At 45.4% G+C, this 20702-nt stretch overlaps 1 protein-coding gene across 2 annotated transcripts in view; it reads left to right on the forward strand.

Moving 5' to 3' along the window:
• The window catches only part of MOV10L1 (Mov10 like RNA helicase 1), a 1293514-nt gene that overhangs the window by 54604 nt on the left and 1218208 nt on the right, over positions 1-20702 (forward strand). The window lies entirely within an intron of this gene.

Here is a 20702-nt window from a genome sequence, read left to right on the forward strand (position 1 = left end):
TTTATCCATAGACCTGGTCTCTTTTGTATAGTGAGGGCTGCTTCTGATCATTAAGAATCAGGTTGTGCTACTAAAGGCCATGCACCTCCTATATTTTACCCAGAACACCTCCTCACAATGCAGGAGTATTGGCTTTGAGCCAGGATATTTTCCATTCAGCCAGACACTTTGGTTAGAACACAGTACATAGTAACACTGAGCTGGATTTGGGTTGTCACTGTACTATGTAACATTTCAATTTAAAACTGTCATGGAAATAATAATTCTAATCTAATGCAGCTCAAATTAAGGAATGTTTTTTTGAGAATTTAAACTAGATATTTGCAACACTTTTCACACAACTTGTCAACTTGAATTTCAAGCAGGTCCAGCAAAAATAATTCAAGAATTGGTACCCCCAACGTCCCATTCTGAATGCCTTTTGCTCTGCAAGGGAGCCAATGGGCCTTGATGCATACATCGAAAATAAACCCCTCTTCCCTGTGGTTAGGTAGAGAACAATGGTCCTAATTGGGCATGCAGTGAGTCCTGCACCTACTGCACTATTGGTAACTATGCCCTTTGTGAAAGTAGTGGACCATCCTGACTCACTTTTCCACAGGGATCCCTGAAATCATGTGTCCCAGAGCTCATTGGCATAGTGTAAAATCTTGCACAGGTTGTTAGAGATAAGAAAGTCTAACTGCAAATCCTTAAAACGAGTGCAGGTATATCTCGTTTCTGGTAATTTATCAACCACCAGGAGGTATCTGGTTTAGTTTATGTGGGCCAAATTTCACCTTCAGCAGCACTTTTACCGGCTGTTCTATCTTCAAAGGCAATTGAAGAAGCAGTATGAAGAGACTGCCTTATGTGTCATTGACTGCATGGTCTGTGGATGTGAGTATGAACATGGTGTATATGAATGGGAAATGTGTGTGCAGGGGTGTCAGAGAGCTAGAGCATGTGTTGTATTGTACTTATGCACAGGACACACCTATAAGCATATGTAGCACCGTTTAAATGCGAGAAATATAATGTTAGGTGTTAAACATTTCTAATAAAGGAAACTCTGCCCCCCCCCTTTTTTCCATTTTCTCCCGTTTAAAAGTTGCGCATTTAAAAATGACACCTTGCTCCCAGCGCCCGGTAGACCCCCTGTCATTAACATAAAATGAAACACTCTCACATATTATTTTTGTTTACTTTGTAAACTATCTTCATGAAGCTGTGGACGCATGAGCTGGTGCGAGAATTGACCCTCCATATATCAACGCCCCACCCTGGGTCAGTCACCTTTTGTGTTATGAGCTATGAACCTTGCACAGCCCTAGTCCTCTATCCTGCTTTAGCCTGAAGCAGGAATGACACATGAAGCTGCAACTCCACATGCTACTACAGGGCGTGGGCGAGTTACCAGTATGGGTTGGAGATACCTGTATGAGCTTTGATGCACTGGAATTCTAAATAGACTGCTCTGTTGAAGATTTAGGACATTGCTGATTCTTTATTTCATCCCTTTTTTTGTTTTCATTAGGGTTTCTTTTTTTAATTTGAACTTCTACCTTAATTGTGTTCCTGATATTTTCGGCCTGTTGAGGAAAAATCCACAAATGCTGTAAAACTAATAATTAAGTTGTGCAATTCGATCTGTACGTAGTAGATGCTGCACTATTTTTATCCAAATGTAAACTATATAGTTGTGGTGGAAGATGTGTTAATCTGCTTTCATTGATGGCACCAGTAAATAAGTAAATCTTCCTTAAGCAGATCAGGGCTCCCGCGCCAGGAAGAGGCGGGGCAGAGCCACCCCTCTAACCCCCAGGTCCCTTTCTTACTAGGCTGGATGAGTAAGGTACTGTGACCCTCACTTTTGAGCATTTATTGTGTAAGTTGCCAGAGACATTTGAACTTTTGATATAACTTGGCACGATTAAAGACATTTTTATTTGTATTATAAAGACTTTTGCGGCCAGTATATACCTTGATTTTGTACTTCAGTGCGTATTCGACCTAGCATAGCTGCCATGAGTAAACCGAAAGTGGGACAGGGTGTTGTCGGGACACTTGATGCTTTCCTTTCAAGGGCAGAGTCCGTATTAATTAACGAGATTCAATTAACAGAGCGTAGGTTATCACTTGAACCCCTCCCATCTCAGAATAGACTTTCCCTGACCCCAGTACTAGTAGAATCCAGTATAACACCTGCTTATAATGTACTCTCCCCTGAAACTGCCCTGTTACAGCGACATGACCAAGAATTTGTAATAGAGGATACTCCTCCTATCCTCTTACCTGGCACTCAGCATAGCCCTTCCAGGCCCGCGGTTAACACTAGAGGTCAAAAAGCTAAAGCAGCCGCAGTTCATGTTGCGGAACCACCTCAAAAGAAATGGAAGAGCCGAGGGACATATAAACAAAACAAATCTGGGAAGAATTTAAGAGCTACTGTAGACGAAACAAATCCGAATGATGGTCTCCCCAATGCCACTATTAATGCCCCACTCACTGACGTACATTAGTGGTGGTGAGTTGCACACCATTTACTTCCATTTTTTGTCCTTAGTTTTATATTGCTTCAGATATATAGAGGCGTGCAAGACAGTATCGCGCTCCGTCCAATTGAGCTAAACGTATTAAACGAACACATGGGGGACCTTTTACGATCCCTCTACTGTACGCACAGCCATAAATGAGTCCAATAAAACAATTTCAAGTTCCTTCGCGATTCATCTTCTTTTTCTTTCGAATTATTTTACTCCATTTTTTTCTTCTTTCATTGATTTTATTTTACTCATTCTCGTCTTATTTTCAAAAATATTCATGGACAAGAGGTGTTTCAAAAGTCACAGCTTTATTTAAAAGGTCACCCAATGCATTTCGAGATATGTTCCCTTCGTCAGGGGTATCTAAAAAAATCCATAAAACAACCATCAGCCTGGATATGATGATCCTAGTCACAATGTAACCAAAAAGAGTATATCAAACACTTATTTTGTACAAAAAAACAGCTCTTTTTACAGAAACTCTACAACATAGTATTTTCGTCAACTTTCATCATTTCCCACTCATTCTATACCACCCAGTAATACACCCCTTCAAATCACCCTGTTATCTGGCAAACATAACGTATCTCTTAATGTAGTCTCCACTAATTTGATATTATTTTTACCTCCCTACACCCATGACTTTTCTTGTCCTGTCTCTTCTCTCAAAATACTTCATAGCGTGCTTACCGTGACTAGGTGTTTAACAGTGCATAATGTGGATCAAAAACTCGCTCGGTTCCCGCTTTCCAACACGTTCTTATGTTATTTTTTACCCGCAAACGTTTTGACAGTTGATTTTAATCTGTCGAAACATTGCTATCTCCTCCCACTTCCTCCTCGTCAAGCATCACGTGTCTGTATTCACACTAGTTCATACTACATTTCCCAGAAACACGTTCTTATTTCATCTTTTACCCACAAACATTTTGGCAGCTGATTATAATCTGTCCAAGCATTATCTCCTCCCACTCCCTCCTAGTCAACCAACACATGTCTAAGTATTCACACTAGTTAATACTACATTTCCCAGAATACCCTGATTACATATCATATTGGGTATGTTGAACTTCTGCTCGTTCACTCTCCACCTCTCACCATCTCTCACTTTAACAAGCTAGAAATCGCTAAGTTGCAATAGCATAATTACGAAACAATAAAAAAGCTGGTGTAGACATCCCCATAAATCAGATCAGACCGATTCTTAATTGTGACAGCAAAGACGGTGGGTGGTATCCAAGAGGAGGATTTTTGGGGTAGACTAGAGACAATGGATTCAATTTTACAAAAATTATCAATTGTAGATGCTAGGTTGACCAAGATGGCGGGGATGGTAAGCCGTAAACCCCCGGTCCCACCAATAAATAACCTGGAGCCCAACCCAAGGCCGTCAAATAATGGGGTGAATGGTAGGGAGGACGGTCAAGCTATCAACAACGTTGGAGCTAGACAAGTGCAGACCGGAAACTTTGCTGATGATATAATCTTGCATACCCCACACATCCCTTGCATGCCAAGATGGCCACCGGACAAGAGGTCGCCTAAGAAGCTCGGGGCTTGGGATCACAATGTGTGTGTAAATCCCTGCTCATGCCCCCACACAGCATCTTACTCTACCCCTACATTCTGCGGAAGTACAACGCTCTAGTTTAAGCCTACCTGTGGACTGCTGCACAGCCGGAATCGATATGGCCAACGATGTCCGTGGATGGATCTGAAGTCTGGTTGCTTTCTTCCCTTGTTGGGGCTCCTCCTGTATTCTCCATTTATAGGACTGCGGCAAACTGGCACCGTCCGCCACCCTACCGTGCTCCAGGGTGTCAACGGACCTGGGAGCTTCACACCGGGCACACCGTGAGGCACTCCGATGGGTTGGGACCCCTCCTTCGACCATCAGGATCAGGATCTCGCCGCTTGCCCTCAGCATTCCCGGCATATCGGGCTGCCTGTTCGGGGCTGTACATAGGAACGGGGCCGCCTCACACCATTGCTCCTGAGAGCGCTCCGAGCGCTTTGATCAAGAGCGGCAAACCGAAGCTCTGGGGGAGACGCTGATGAAGCACCGCGTTGAAGTCTCACGGGAATTTAATGACCCACACGCCGCCTCGACCTGCTAACCCAAGGCCCTGCTGGTGAGTGACTTTAAGATGAAGCGACAGGCGAAGGAGCATAGGGGGGGATAATGTTTAAAGTTGCAAACTGAGAAGGAATGACCCGCCCCGCCTGACCGTAAAATGGCGGCCGGTGAGGACAAATGAGACCGGATCATTAAAATATCCCCAATCGAATCGATAGGTGGTTGCCGTCCTTCGCCACTCCCATCCTGCTGAGGCAATAATTACAGCGGGACTGGCATAGTGCAAACGAAAAATAAAGTGATCTAAAAATAAGAACTGATAAAATCAGAAATTAGGGAAGCAGGACCCACACCGCCTGACCCTAAAATGGCGGACACACTGAACAAACAAACCAACAAATGATCTGTATATAATTACAAACTTCCTATTAGAGGTCGGTGCTAACCTCTCGCCTCCATAGCTCCACACCTTGGAGCTTAAGTGAAGATCAACACTGGTACAGAACACAGCAAGCTGATCGCAGGATCGCCCTGCCTGACCCTAAAATGGAAGCCTCCTCAGACGTCCTGAATGGGAAATAACCACAATTAAGCACAACAAAAGTGCTTAGTGTGCTTAACACAAGAAGAAAAGAAATTCAACGTAACAACATTTAAGACAGCGCATTCCACCATAAGAGACATTAACACCATTGCAAGTGAATCAACTAGCAAGGATGGCCGATAACTTAGAACTGGTAGGCGTAAATGCACACTGCATAATATATCCTTCCCATCTATCCAAGAGCGCAGTTAAGAAATACAAACACAATCTTATGAGGAAAAACCCGAACACATTGATTTCTGACCCCTCATTTAACCCTGTCAAAGGCATGATTATAAATTACCTGATATTTTTCACTAGTAAAACGGCTAAATGGCGCAATGTCATTACAGAGATGCTCAACGTAAAAGCTGTTAACAATACACCACATGGCACAAAATTCTTGATCATACCATCATCAAGACTCTGGGCAGACCTGTGCATAACGGTGTACAAGAATGGAATAGTGCTTATTCAAGCCGCCAATGATTTAGAAAAATTTGACAACATATTTTTAACATTAAAAGAACGTGTAGAGAACCCAAAGGTTCAACTACAGCGGAATGCACAAATGAACAACCCAGACAGTATTCACTCTACCACAACATGCTTCATGTCACCTAGTGAACCGCAGGATCAACAGCAAGAAACACCACTAGGAGACACAGAAATCCTACTACCAAGAGAACCTCAGCATCCTCAACAATCTACGATACGAGGAAACAAAACGGGGACGGAAGACAGCCTTAAGGGAGAGGACGCAGAGAGCACAGAAACAGCGACAATTTGTAAGTGTTCTGCCCGGCACAATTGCAGAAGGAAGAATCATAAACGCTAGACCAGGAGACTGATCCACAAAGATCATCGATACTAGAAGACAATACGAAGAATGAGGACAGTCTGGATGAAGAGAATACAAAGAATACAGAAACACCCATATTGACACAAAGATCATCGATACTGGAAGACATCACAGAGAATACAGAAACCACTAACAGTGAATACAAGAATGAGTGTATGGACACCCCATATACGTCGCAGCAGACCCTGAGAGCTATTAAAGGGTTACAGGCACAAATTGACAATATAACACAGGACATCCTTAGCACTCGGAAAACAATGGAAAAGATTCTGGAACTCACGATAAGCACGCATTCCAAAATAGAACACATTCAAGAAGTTCTGCATAATTCTCAAGTAAAAAGGAAGGAGATAGCCATGCCACCACTAAATAGGCAGAACCGTCCAGATCGGAGTCCTAGTTATTTAACAGAAGATGAAACCCTATTGTGGTATCTCCCACTACCTCCTTTTCCCCCCCGGGTAGCTCAGCTCACATTAGAACGACTCGCGGTGACGTCATGCCGAATGTCACCGCGACCAAGGTTCTAAGTTGAGCGCCGGGAACCTGAAATGTCACCTGCAGGGCGTTTGCTGTGGCTGAGGTCGCTTATGCTGGAAGTTGTTATCTTGAGTAAATAAAGGTTCTTCTCAACATCGACTTTTGGCGTCTGTCATCTGTAAGCGGACACTACACTGGCGACGAGGGCCATCCCTAAACAGCGACCTCAACACGCAAGTCAAGAAAAGAAGTTGTCGGAGCAGAAAGATAAGGCGGGGAAGGCAGACTGAAGCACTGCGGACGTGAAGTTAAGGAGCGGGAGCTGACCGACGCCAGCGGAGAGAGCCGCCTCACGGAGTATCCGGTCTTCCGCGCTGTGAGTAGTGACGGCTGAATGTGGGCGGACTGGGCTACCAGCTGTGCGTGAGGACGGACTGTGTGAGCTGGACATCTCGTGTGGGAGAATCCCCATGTGGATAGCGGACGTCGCTTCAACGGGAGGAGCGTCGGAGGAGGAATGGATTAAGGGTCGAGTTGAGGGGGCGGACTGTTATGCCTGTAATGCCGGTGAAGTCTGGAAGAGCCGGGCTGATGTAAGGACTGGAGGTGTTAACATCGTGAGGCAGAGAGAAATGCTAATACACGCCCTGTCGAGTTCTTGACAACTTTCAAGCCGAGATTTCTTATGACATTGCCCCTGCAGCGTGTACCCGAACCAGCCCTCTCAGCGCTCGTACCCCTACCAGTCAGGGTGCATGCAAGGGGGTTGAGTGGTGCCAGCGCACGCTGAAAAATGGCGTAAAGTTATGATAAGTACATCGGAGGAGAAGCTTCCACTCACTGTGTAACGCCTGAGCTCACCTGTGGCCCCCTCTCGATCCCGCGTTTTCGGCCCTGTGGAATAACTTCTGTTGAAATCTCCAGTGAGGGAGGAGGGTATCGGCTGGTATTCTCCTCAGTAAAGCAACATCCTGTGTTCTGCACGACAACTGGACAATTGTCAAGCTCGAATTCTCCTCAGAGCTGACTGACTTACGCACCACAGTGCCACCCAGTGGTTATCATGGGGATAGGTTGAATTTAACTGTAATAGTGCAGGAATTGTGTTATATTTATATTCATAGGACTTGTAAGCAGTGTGTAGGTACTGAGTTGGCTTGTGATAGACTTCCTCCCTACTCCTGTGCGTAGTACACCCACTAAGTAGGCTTCCCATTACCTTGGGGAGGTTCCATCTTACCTCAAGCATGCAAAGTGTGACGCCCCCACCATTTTTTTTGACCAACCCAGGGGAACCTGCTATTCAGTGGAAGAAGTGGAAAAAGGTGTTCTTAAATTATGCTACTGTGTGTGGCCCTAATCTTGGGTTGGAGAGGAAAGTGGCACTGTTAGCTTATTACCTGGGAGCAGAGGGGGAAGAGGTTCTTGATCACCTCCCAGACCTAGGGGCACAAGAAGCGAGGGGTCTCAATGAACTTGAAATAAGCTTAAAGAAACTAGATTTGCACTATCTCCCGAAGACAAGCACCATAATGGAGCGTTATCATTTTGGGAAAAGAGTACAGAAGGAAGGGGAGACTATAGAGGACTTCGTCTCGGACCTCAGGAAGTTAGCTGCTACATGCAAATTCGGTGGTGCGAGTGAGGAAAGGATCAGGGACCAGTTCGTGTTGGCATGCAGGATGGAACGGGTACGGGAGGAATTGTGGCTTAAGGATGACCCACCCCTAAGAGAAGTCTTAATAATAGCCAAACAGGTAGAACACATGCTTCAGTGCGTCAGTGAAATAAAACAGAACAGTGGGGAGAGGAGAAGCGAAGAGAAACCCAAGGTAAGTGAAGTTACAACTGAGTTGGAGGCAGTGTCTGTGATCAAGGGCCAGAAGGTGGTGAACAAGGAACATAAAGATGACAAACCAGGATGGTCATTCAAGGGTGCCTGTTACAGTGCGGGAAGCAAGGACACATGGCAAATGACAAGGAGTGCCCCGCTCTCAAGTTCACATGCAACAAGTGCGGAAAGAGGGGTCACTTCAGGCAGTATTGCGAAAGTGGTCAGGGACCCAGTAGACAGTATAGGGACAGGACTAACACGGTCTGTGATGAAATAGTTGTGCAAGTGGAAGAAGGCCTGGTCTGCAGCCCTAAAGACACCGTGAAAGTAAAAGGCACCGAGTTAGAAGCTCTGTTCGATTCCTGTTCAAGGATAACCATCATCAGTGCGAAAGAGTTTTCACGCGTGTCCAAAGGGAAGGTAATCTTGAAGAGAATGGATCTGAGGCCTGGGGGATATGCGGGTCGCCCTATCTCTATGAAAGGTTACTTCTGGGACGTAATAGAATACAAAGGCAGAACAACGATATCCAAAGTGTATGTGTCCACTGTCGGTGATAACATCCTGGGTTGGCAAGCACAGAAGGAGTTGGGGGTATACCTGAATCCTAACTGCAATCCCCAAATTCTGATACAAGAGATACAGGAGCCGGAAGAGGGTCTAGTGACGGAGTTTAAGGAAGTATTCAAGGAAGAGCTAGGGTGTTTGAAGAACTACTGCCACAGGATCAAATTGAAAGAAAATGCGAGGCCAGTAGTAGCCAAGGTCAGGAAGCTACCCATTGCCATTCAAGAAGCAGTGAAGACTGAAATTGAGAAATTGTGCAAGGCTGGTGTAATTGAACCGGTAGAAGCGACGGAATGGTTGGCACCCATCGTCGCTGCACAGAAAAAGGATGGGTCGGTTCGGCTGTGCATAGACCTCAGGGCCCTGAACAAGGAGGTTGTGGTCGACCGCTTCCCGCTGCCCAACATCACCCAGATGATGAGCATGTTAGAGGGTGCAAGGGTATTCTCCACCCTTGACCTTACTTCAGCATACTTCCAAATCAAACTTCATGAAGAGTCGCAAGAACTCACAGCGTTCGTGACACCCATGGGCGCATACAAATTCAAAAGGATGCCATTTGGGTTGGTTTCCGCGGCCGCCGTTTTCCAGAGGCTCATGGGAAACATCCTGAAAGAGATTCCTGGGGTCGTGTGCTACCAGGACGACGTCCTAGTGTTCGCCAGAGACCATGAAGAGCACGACAGAAGATTGAGACAAGTACTAGCCAGGTTCAGGTCACAAGGTCTGACAGTGAGGAGAGAGAAGTGTGTATTTAGGTGTGCTGAACTGGACTTCCTGGGACACAAAGTGACTGCGGAAGGAATCCGTCCCAAAGCAGAGCTCCAGAACACCATCGTAAACCTGGCGCCCCCGAAGAGCAAGGAAGAGATTAAGTCCTTCATGGGAATGCTAGAATTTTACGGGAAGTTCATACGGAACCTCGCAGGGAGAACGCATGCTATCAGGCTGCTGTTGAAAAAGGACACGGTGTTCAATTGGAGTCAGGAGTTTCAGTGCGAGTTCGAGGACGTGAGGAATGCGCTTGCAGAAGCACCCAGTCTGAAGTCCTACATACCAAATCGGACGACTATAGTCACCACGGACGCAAGTGCCAAGGGGCCAGGGGCGGTGCTCACTCAAGCAAGCAAAGACGGAGAAGAAACTATAGCTTTCGCCTCAAGGTCCCTCCAGAAGTCAGAAAACAACTACTCCGTGATCGAAAAAGAAGCCTTAGCAGTGTTCTGGGCGTTGAGCAAATTTAGGGACTTCCTGTGGGACACGACGTTCATCCTTCGCACCGACCACAAGCCATTGGTGGAGGTCTTCAGTAAGAAGGGGCTGGATGCGATCTCCAGTAGAATCAGGCGTTGGGTTGTTGGCCTCCAGGAGTACACCTTCAATGTGGAGTATGTCCCTGGAGCTCGCAATCTGGCGGCAGACTGTTTATCGAGGTTGGTGAAAGGAGGCGATGGGAGTGAATCGCAGGACAAACCGGAAGATGATTTGGATAGTCACCAGATGGAAAATGTTTGTGCCATCCAGAGAGCAATAGGTGAGGAAACTTGGAAATGTGCATTAAAGGACGACGAAGTTTTGGATGAGGTATGCAAGAGAGTAACGGACAGATGGAAACATGAAGATAAACGCGTGGAGGCCTTTCGGCCATTCTGGATTGTAAAGGATGAGTTGTCTGTGGTCGACGAATGTCTGTTCAGGGGATCGAGGTTGGTTCCTCCCGCAACGGTGAGAGAGAATCTCATTGACATGGCTCACGATGGCCATCTGGGCATCACCAAGACCAAACAAAGGTTGAGAGAAGACTACTGGTGGCCGAGCATGGATCTGGCGATTGAAAGGAAGGTGAGAGACTGCATCCCGTGTAGCATCAGCGACAAAGTGCTGAAGCGATCGACACCTCCAATGGTGAGCAGACCGCCGCCATCAGGACCCTGGGAAGAGTTGGCGTTGGATATCGTCGGTCCATTGACAGGAGAGGTGCGCACGCCATATATCCTGGTGCTCATGGACCTGTACTCCAGATGGCCAGAAGTGAAATTGGTGAGCGAAATCACAACCAAGATTGTCATCGAGTTCCTTCAAGGGCTGTTTGAGAAGGAAGGATTACCCAGCAGTCTACTCACGGACAATGGAGTACAACTGTGTTCAAAAGAGATGGAGGATTTCCTGGGAGAGAGAGGAATCGCGCACAAGCGGTGTGCCCTGTACCACCCAGAGACTAATGGCATGGTGGAGCGTTTTAATAAGACCCTCAAGGAGAGTATCCAGTTAGCCAAGGCCAGCGGCATGAATTGGAAAGAAGAAGTGTGGAGGCGCATTGAAGCGTATAGGTTCACCCCGCACCAGACGACAGGTGTTACCCCGTTCGAGATGCTCCGAGGAAGGATACCCAACACCAAACTGTCTCCGGGGTGGATGGGGTGGCGCAAGGGTTGGTCAGACCACTCCAAAGAAGCGGAAGGGTTAGTGAGGCAGGAAAGAGCAACGAGGGAGAGGAAAGAAAGATTCGACAGGCTTAATTCTACACGGGAGGCCGGGTTCCAAGTAGGTGATGACATCAAGATCAGAACACCCACTGGCAGGGCAAGTGAGTCAGGATACAGTAGGCCCACCAAAATCACTAAGTTATTCAGGAATGCCATTAAGACCCAGGAAGGGAAGATTTGGAACTTGGGGAGAGTAGTGAAGTTTTACCCACCCGGTCAAGGTTCAGATAGAGGCAGTGTTAGGGAGGACGACTCCGAAGGGAACAGTGGCCCCTCTCCCAAGAAACAGGAGGCGGACCCCCAACCTGGTGGAAGAAGTAGCCTGAGAATGACCAGACCACCCAGACATTTTGAACAATATGTAATGATGTAATCCGCCTGTAATATCTGGTTGCAATGTTTAATGTTCTATGCTTTTCTCCGCAGGGGAGGGGGATGTGTGGTATCTCCCACTACCTCCTTTTCTCCCCCCGGTAGCTCAGCTCACATTAGAACGACTCGCGGTGACGTCATGCCGAATGTCACCGCGACCAAGGTTCTAAGTTGAGCGCCCGGAACCTGAAATGTCACCTGCAGGGCGTTTGCTGTGGCTGAGGTCGCTTATGCTGGAAGTTGTTATCTTGAGTAAATAAAGGTTCTTCTCAACATCGACTTTTGGCGTCTGTCATCTGTAAGCGGACACTACACCTATCCCTGCTCCGGTCATATGAGCCTCCAGAACATAGTAGAGGGGAAGAAATAAGAACAGTTCTGATTGATGTGAATAGAACAGCGAGACATAAAGAAAGGAAACCTAACCTTAACAACTTACAGCAAGTCTAATTATCTAACAACATGTCTGAACAGGACTCTAGTAACACAAGAACACCTCTGAAATGCCTACTGCTCAACTGCAGGTCCGCAGTAAAACATGCCTCAGACATCGTGACCCTCATTATTAGCGAGGAAATCAACCTTGCAATCCTAACAGAGACATGGCTGTTGGAATCATCATCATCTACAGTTATGGATCTGCTAGTGCCCCCTCAATACAACATAGTAAGACTAGACAGACCAAAAAAGATAGGAGGTGGTATAGCCTGCATACACCGATTGGACATTGAAATCCAACAAAATCAATGCTACTCCCTCGAATCCTGTGAATACCTAGGTCTAAATATACAATCCACAGAATATCAAAGATGTAACTTACATGCCTTATACCATCCTCCTGGAAACAATGCCACTTTCATAGACCAGTTAATGGAGATCATCACGGAAAACTCTAACACCCACTCTAACGACATATTCCTGGGCGAATTTAACTTACACTGGGACGACAAGAAAGACAAACAGGATTTTGAAGACCGAGTCTCTCTCTATGCCGATGACATCCTGTTATATCTGACGTCCCCCCGCAAATCGCTGGGAGTTCTCATTGACGTATTGCGCTCTTTTGGCCGCAACTCCGGGTTGGTTATCAATTGGTCTAAGTCCTGTATCTTTCCGCTTACTAGTGACCCTCTTTCTCTGCCCCGAATATGTCCGATCCCGGTCTGCACTGGTGGTTTTAAATATTTGGGGATTTATATTTCACTTGACCCTGTGCTGCGTTATGATCGGAATTTGCTGCCTCCGCTCGCTCGGCTCCGGTCGGACGTTGCGGCGTGGTGTAATCTGCCCCTATCCCCCTTGGGACGTGCGGCATTGTTCAAAATGATGTCCCTCCCCCGGTTCTTGTATGCCGTACAAAACACGCTAGATTTGGTGCCGGCTAACTATTTTCGTGAAATAGAGTGCCTCCAGAGGAAGCTGGTGTGGGCTGGTCGGCCCCGTATAGCATTGGCCAAACTCACGCTACCCTGGTATGACGGGGGCATCGCGTTACCCGACATACGACGATACTATTGGGCATCCCAGTTGAGTGCCGTGAACCATGCTATGTATGGTCCTGTCCCGAATCCGGCTTTTGAAATGGACCGATGGCTTTTACCTGGGGGGGATTACTATAGGGCATTTTATTCTAGGAGTGCTAGGAGGAACTTGACGGGTCCCACGGCAGTGGCGGTGCGGGTTTGGAGCAGCGCGACCGCGGCTACCGGGTGGACAGATAGGCTTACCAGGGCGACCCCTTCATTTGCTGCGGAGAGGCTGGGTGAACTATGGACATCAAAGGGGTTCGATAGATGGGATCTCATCGGGATTAGTAAATTGAGCGATCTTTGGGTTAAGGATAGAGTGAAGACCTTTGCGGAACTACAGCAGGAGTATGGTCTGCATGACTCGGAATTTTTTCGATATCTTCAGGTTCGCCACGCCGTTGGGTCGGTTTTTCCGGCCGGTTCTGATATTCCGGAGAGTTCCCCCCTGGAGGATAGGGTGCTGGACGGCCATGTTCCAGACAGCACTATTTCTCTTATTTATAAAAAACTCATTAATGTTCGGTCGGACTTGCTAGTCCATTTGCGTGGCGCCTGGACTGCCGATGGGCTGGAGCTAGACGATGAAGATTGGCAGGCTGCGGTGTCCTCTCCTAAAGAGGTCGCGATTCCGGCGCGCATGCGACTTGTTCAGCTGAAAGTCCTGCACCGTGTCTATGTCACTGGTCCTCGACTGATGCGTATGGGTTTTTCTGATGATGGACTGTGTCGGCGGGGTTGTGGTATGCTTGCTACTTTCCTTCATATTGTATGGGAGTGCCCGGTGGTTGAGTCCTTCTGGAGGGTAGTGCATGAAGTGATGAATGAAGTCACGAATGTTCGACTGCTACCTGAACCTAGGCGCTGTCTCTTGAATGTGTGGGAACCGACCGACCGACTATAATGTTGCTCAGACTCAAAGGGTGACTCTAGGCAACATGATCGCAAAGAGGGACATTGCGCAGTTATGGGGGTCTCAGAGGGCTCCCTTGGTCTCCGGATGGGAAGACAACATGGACTGGTGCATGTTCAGAGAGAAAATTGTCTACATTTCCTGTGGCAGGCCCCAAAAGTGGGGTAGGATATGGAACCAGTGGAATGCATTCCGTGGGGACATCTGTGAACCCCCCTTCGTAGATCCCCCTGATACTCCTTGTTCCCCTTGACTGTACACTCCGGCTCTCACATGTACAGATTTATCGATATTTTCACCGGCTCTGGGCTCCCGTTCTGTCCCTCCCTCCCTTTCTTTTTCCTGTCCTGAACCATCTCCTGTCTCCCTTATTGTTTCCTGACCGCCTCCTCCTGCCACACACGAAACGACCATAATGATCGGAGTGCAGCCTTGTTTCTTTTGTTGTTTGAATGTTATAAAATGAAACCGCTCGTATCCTGTCGTTTGGAACTTACCGATTTTCTTACCATGGCTGCCGGACCCCTGGTTGTCGGCTGATGAGCTGTGTATTATGTTATACCTTGTGATGTTTTCCTGGCCGGCCCGAAGGGTTGTAGGCGAGAATCTGTACTTCCATAATTTTGCTAATAAAGGTTTTTAAAAAAAAAAAAAAAAAAAGACAAACAGATCAGTGTTCTTAAAGACTTTTTAACGGAGCTAAATCTTACCCAAGCTTGCACGCAAAAGGAGCAACACTGGATTGGATAATATCAAAAAACAAGAACATAGTGATACACTCAGTTATACAATGTGACTGGTCCAATCACCATGCAATAACCTTCCTAATACCCACCTTGAAAAGGAATAAGACCACGCAGCCTGTTAAACTCAAAAAGTGGACTCGGGACAACAAGGATGCGAATATTGAACGGCTAGTTGAAAACTGTGAGAAAGGTCTGATTCCTCCCGACAACTTACAGAATGTAAATGACCTAACGGATCACTACACTTCAACAATGACTAATATAGTCAACACTACCATGCCATTAAAACGGAAAAGGATCACAGAAAAGGACAAAAACCCTTGGTTCAATGAGGCACTGAATGATGATAGGCGAAAACTAAGACTTGCTGAAAGAAAATGGAGACAACACCCTACAACACCCGAACTGAAATCACTCAGAAAAATTAGAAATGAGTATAACAAAAAGATCCTCAACTCCAAAAAAGAATATTTTAGATCAGAACTAGATAACGCTAAAAGCCGGCCAAGGAAGCTTTTCAAGGTTTTAAAGCAACAATCCAACAAATTAGCCAAAACGACCCAAGAAAGCACCAAAACTCAGCTGAATTGCAAAGAATTTTCAACGTTCTTCACCATCAAGGCCAACACTTAAATAGAGCTTACAAAGGCAGCAGACAACATGCCCGTCAAACCACACAGACGGATCAACTCCATCCTGGCAATCAACCTCGATGAGGCAAAAAATAAAGCGCATTGGGATACCTTCAAGCTTTATGATCAGAATACTGTCGCCAAAACATTATCGGATATCAAACCGAATAACCATTATAATGACCCTCTACCTGCCAAATGTATACAAAAAATCAACCACATCATCATCCCTATATGGACCAGAATAATAAATGCCTCGCTATCACAAGAGATACTTCCCGATTGCTTAAAAACAGGCCAAGTAGTTCCCATCATCCAAAAACCTACAGCGGACCCAGCAGACCCTAATAACTTTCGCCCAGTTAACAATATTCCAGTACTGGCCAAATTAATCGAGAAATGTGTACAAAACCAACTGAGCCACCACATTTCTAATTTTACACTTCTAGACGACTGCCAATCTGGATTTAGAACCGGCCACAGCACAGAAACAGCAATCCTGCATATTGATGCTTTATAGGCCCTAGATCAGAATAGAACATGTCTACTAGTACTTCTGGACCTGTCCTCTGCTTTCGACACTGAAAATCATGTAAAATTACTAAGCAGGTTGCATAACAGGATGGGAATATCGGGAAACGTGCTTAAATGGTTTGAATCCTTCCTTCAGAATAGAACTCAAAGATTTTTGGTCAGCCAGACTCTATCCCCATCAAGTCCTAATGTGATCGGAGTCCCTCAAGGATCTACACTATCTCCGTCACTTTTCAACTTGTATGTCGAACCTCTGACAGAAATTCTCAAAGACGCAAACATATCTTATCATATGTACGCAGATGACACACAGATATATATCAAGATCGCTTCTCTGGAAGATATCATGTTAATAAACGAGGCCTTAAAGTCATTAAACTGGTTGACCAGCAATCATTTGAAGCTAAATGCACAAAAAACAGAGTTCCTTTTAATCTCTCCACCTAAGAACAACACAGAAGTGAAAGAATGGGCTAATTTGATCACAGCACTAAACTGCACTCCTACTCTAGTGGACTCAGCAAAATCATTAGGAATCACATTAGACAAGAACCTTGACATCAGAACCCATATCAAATCTATGGAAACAAATGCAACCTTTCACCTGAACTATATTAGGAAAGGGAAACCATTCATCTCAGCAGCTGATCTCAAAATGGCTGTACAATCCTTAGTTATCTCAAGGATTGAATATGGATGTACTACTCTAGTAGGTCTACCAAAAATTTCCACGGCACCGCTGAAAGCATGTCTCAATACTGCTGCCAGGCTCATCACCGGAGCCAGGAAGTTCGAACATATAACACCACACCTGAAATCTTTAAACTGGCTACCATACGAGGTGAGAATCCAACAAAAAATGGCATGTATCACCCACAAAGCACTTCACTACCTCAGCGCCTGGATGCCTCAGGGCAGCAGCCGCGCTTAATAAAAATTCTTTTCATTTCATTTAATTCATTTCACTACAAAACACCAAGATACCTGGCTCAGAAAATAGAGCTCTCTGGAGGAGACAAACCGACCAGGAGTGCCAAGGAGCTGCTGCTGAGACCACCCATGTTCCGGAAGAAGAAAAAGAAAGCCCCTAGAATCTGGAATTCACTCCCTCCAAATGTTAGGAAAATTACTAACACTGCAGCATTCAAGAGTGAAGCTAAGATTTTCTTAATGAGTAAGTTCCTCACTTAGGCAAGAAGAGACATCATCGCCGCCGCGACATTTGTCGGGACATAACAGAACAACAAAGGGAAGTAAACAGAAAGTCTCTAACTGCACTGGGAATAACTTAGAGGCGGTATACTTACCCAGAATATTAAGGAAAAATGCACAGATAAAGACTAGTGGTACTATTTTCATTGTACTACAATTTACAGTACTGCAGGGAAATAGAATTTCATGTATGATAACCTTGAAGACAGACACCGGCTGAAATTATATTAGAATATGCACATGCCGATGGCAATTTGTAGATGAATATACTGCGCCTTTGTACGTTATGATATAATGCTTTACATTCATATACTTACCCACCACATATCAGTATGAATCGCTTTACTACATAACTTTATACCCAACTACCTCATTCTCTGAATAGTTATGATATGCAATATGTATCCCTAAACCTATTGTATTGTATTTGTATCTGTGAAGTGCTCTGATACCCAAGGGTCACGTTCGCGCTATACAAAACTTTCTAAATAAAATAAAATAAATCCCTACTCGAAATGGGTCCCATCTTCCAAACCCTGGTTCCTCACTAATAGAGGCTGGTAACACAGCAAATGTAGTAAATGGAATATCAGACGCTAAATCGTCTGGACAGTCTGAAAATGAAGACATAGAAAGGGAAAGAAATATTCAAGACTATCGTGGCAACGCTATGAAATTATCACATAATCTCAACTTGCCCCCGGAGGCAACCCAGTATACGGTTATTTTGTCTAATGTACCTCCTTTATTGCATAATTCCTTTGAACACTGGTCGACCTTGAGGAATAAAGCATTATACGTCCTTGGCTTAAGGACTGGTATGAAAAACACCCTCTTCTCAGAATTTAAGATGGCACAGAGAATAAGGTGGGTGGGTACCTCCAGAAAAACCCTACGCGGGGATTGTGTGGTATTAACCTTTGGCTCGCCATCCCTGGTACGGGCAATTTTAATAAGGGGAAGTACTGGACCCGTTAACCCTAATGATATAAATATCCTCCCTCTTGGTTACTTTTATCAACCTCCAACACACTATAAATGTTGCTGGCCATCATTGAATGGTGGTGATTTCAGAGAGAATAATGAGCCTAGATTCCGGGTCCCTGTGTGTAACCGCTTTGATGCCTTGAACCAACTAGAGGATGTTGATTGACTGGCCCCGGGGACCCATACTCAACCTAATTCTACACTTGTGAGCCCCGATATGCGCAACTCTGGAATACCCCGGGTAGCAAATGCCTCTCTATCTAGTTCCATCAGCGGCCATTGTAGGGAAGAGGTTCAAGATTTGAGAGTTCAAACTGTAGAAATATCCTCTAACTTTGTGGGCTGTTTAAATGTATCCCAATCATATGGCAAGGAACCCCAGGGTCTTTTGGGGTTAGTTACTCCTAGTTCTGCCGTAGAGAACGATTCAGCACTTTGTACCATTGTTTCTTGGAATATTGCGGGCATTCGCTCTAAGCTATCTAATCAGCTGTGGTGGGACGTTGTACTCCAAACTGACATGTTGTGTCTACACGAAACATGAGCAAAAATGGATATAAGAGCTATCATACACCAGCAATAGATGGTTGGAGTGGTAGGGTTAAGGGTGGTCTTTGCACCTATATTTCAAGTGCTTTGAGGATTAATGAAATAACCATGTGTGCAAATGCCCACTATTATCAAACACTCATACTGGATCTAGATGCAAATCACTGTATTGCCCTAACTAATTTTTATAACAACATACCACTAACTGAAATAGCATTTGTCACAAAGAGTATTATAAAATTGCTGAAATCCATTTTTGAGAATAAGAGGAAAGATACAATAATGTTATTGGCAGGCGATTTTAATTGTGCGTTATGTCCCAATGCTGAGGACAATTTATGTGGGATTTTAGTGGAAGACGGGGCATGTTCCTCTCATTTTCGACATTCCACTTTAGGGGAATGCCTTAATGAATTAATCTTTTCCCTTGATCTAGGATTTATTAATGACCTGTGCCCTGTACCTGTCTCTATTCCCTGGACCTTCAGTGGTAGGGGTCTGTGTTCACTATAGATTATGTTTTAATCACAAGTAATCATGCGTATAACCTCCACCAGGAAGAGGTGTGGCGCCGCGGCCAGGGCGACTGACGCTGAAATCTGGGGATCACGGTTCGATCCCGGCTCCGGCGGCAGGATAGCCCAGCACCATGTGACTCTGGGCAATAGCTTGCTTAATCTTCCCGACGGCCCCCAGCGCCTAGAGACCCTAACGGGTGATTGTGCGCTTTACAAATGTGGATTAATAATAATATTAATAACACTCATTTCAGATATCTCCATTAGCGATCACTTTCCTTTATGCTTGTCAATTAAGTGGTCTTCAAGTAAAATGGTCAAATCCAACACTAATGATCATTTGCTAGAAAACATTGCCCTGGGGATTGTAAATGGCTTTTCACTGCGCTGGAGTATTGTGGATGAGGCAGCTATAATTAAGACAGTGGTGAGTAGATGTAATTGCGCCATTAAGACATGTCTGTCAGAAACAGCTGTCCCAGACAATATTTTAGCCTCATTCCTGGCGATATCCAAGATTCTAAAAGAATACCTTCTCAAGCGAAAAAATAGTAACCGTCCCAAGAGCGGATGGTTTGATTCCAGTTGTACGCCTGCTCATTCCCACTTAAAAAGAGAGCTACATAAATCCCCTAGAAACCTGGTTGACCTGAGGACAGCTAGACGAGACTATAATCGAGCAATTACGGCCAGGAAAAACATCTTGAAGGAGGAGGCCTGGGAGGCATTACACACGGCCTCATTGGAAAATGACAGCATGGCATTTTGAAAGGCTGTTAAAATGCCTTTTCTTCTATGTGAGGCCGGCCCAACCATTGAAATAGCTATAAGTGAGGCCCAATGGATCGAGCATTTTTCAAAAGTATATAAGGGTGAAGGAAATCCTGATATATTAGACAGTAATGTCAAGGACGATTATAAATCGAATCCATCCCACTATTACTCTAATTTGTTGTTCACTTTAGATGAAGTGGAACGGGCACTCTCTAAAAGTCGGGGATGGAAGGCCCCTGGAACTGATGGGGTCCCCGTAAATCTTTTTAAATCAAATATTGCCCTTTGGGGGCCCATCTTAGTGCAGGTAATTACTGCCAGTTGTAGTACCTCATTTCCTTCTACCTGGGTAGAATCCTCTATTGTGCCTATCTTTAACGAAAGTAATAGGCAGAATAATTCTGGAACGCTTGCAGGATTGGGAAGAGGAGAACTCTGTTCTGTCTGATCTGCAGTACAGATTTCGTGCTGGTCTTGGAATGATAGAGCAGGGGATAAATCTGTCAATCCTGGTAGGGAACAATA

The sequence above is a fragment of the Lissotriton helveticus genome, chromosome 1_1, assembly GCF_964261635.1.
Source record: "Lissotriton helveticus chromosome 1_1, aLisHel1.1, whole genome shotgun sequence".
Classification (NCBI taxonomy): Eukaryota; Metazoa; Chordata; class Amphibia; order Caudata; family Salamandridae; genus Lissotriton; species Lissotriton helveticus.